Here is a 1,031-nt window from a genome sequence, read left to right as displayed (position 1 = left end):
CTTCGTCCAGGCAGGGGGGGGCTGCATGCCATGGGTGGAGTTTGTGGGGGTCCCTCCCCCCACACCCTGCCCAGCTGAGCTCTGCGCTCCCGCTGCCTCTATGGGGTGACAAGCGGGGAGGAGAGCCACCCCCCCCAGCATGAAACAGAGCTTTCCGTTGCCCCCCACCCCCCGGGGCTGGGCATCACATGGATCCCCCTGCCCCGCAGAAGCGGGGAGAAGGGGAGGAGGAGGAAGAGTCCCCATCCAGCGCCTCACGGAGCCCCCCTCTCCACCCTGGGCAGAGGAGGGGGAGTCCCCCCAGCACAGCACAGCACAGTACAGCACAGAGCCCCCCCCACCAGCGGGACAACCAACGCAGCATGCCCCGTTAAGGAGAAGGGGGCAGGGAGAAGGGTTCACGCCTCCCTCCGTCCCTTCCCTGCAGCCGGGGTCCGCCAGCCCCAGGGGCCACCGCTGCAGTCCCGTCGCCTCTGCTCCTCGGCGGTGGGAGAAGAGGGTGTAGGAAAAATACATTAGATTTTAGATCTAAGGCTTGAAGTTAAACATGATGCTTTATTTTTGCAATATGCTTCTGTATTCAACATGGCTTGGGCTTGTTAACAGTTTCTGCATATAGGTTAAGAACAACTTCACATAGAGTTTCACCCCCGCACACACCTGTTCAATGACCTAGAATTACACAAAGATAAAAGAGTTACAAAAGGTCATTGAGCTCACCACAACTTCCCCTAACACGCATGCGCCTTCATCTATCCCATAATAAGTCAGGTCTGACTTAAAAGGCCCTGACATCCTGTGGAAACTTAAACGTAATGGTAAAAGTATGAAACTGCCTATAGTTGTAAGACACGTCACAGTTCTTTGTTTAGGTAAGCTATAAACGACCCTCAGACAAAGACTGAGGGTCGACACCGCTTTGGGTTACTCAACCCCTCTGTCGACCGATTGCGCAATCAATAAACTTGTAATGGACTCAGCCTGGGTGTGACTCCGCTCCTTGAGGTGTTTGGGAAAGGCCTCCAGGGGAA

Source organism: Alligator sinensis, unplaced genomic scaffold (assembly GCF_000455745.1).
Source record: "Alligator sinensis unplaced genomic scaffold, ASM45574v1 scaffold1358_2, whole genome shotgun sequence".
Taxonomy (NCBI): Eukaryota; Metazoa; Chordata; order Crocodylia; family Alligatoridae; genus Alligator; species Alligator sinensis.
This window is presented reverse-complemented; position numbering follows the sequence as displayed.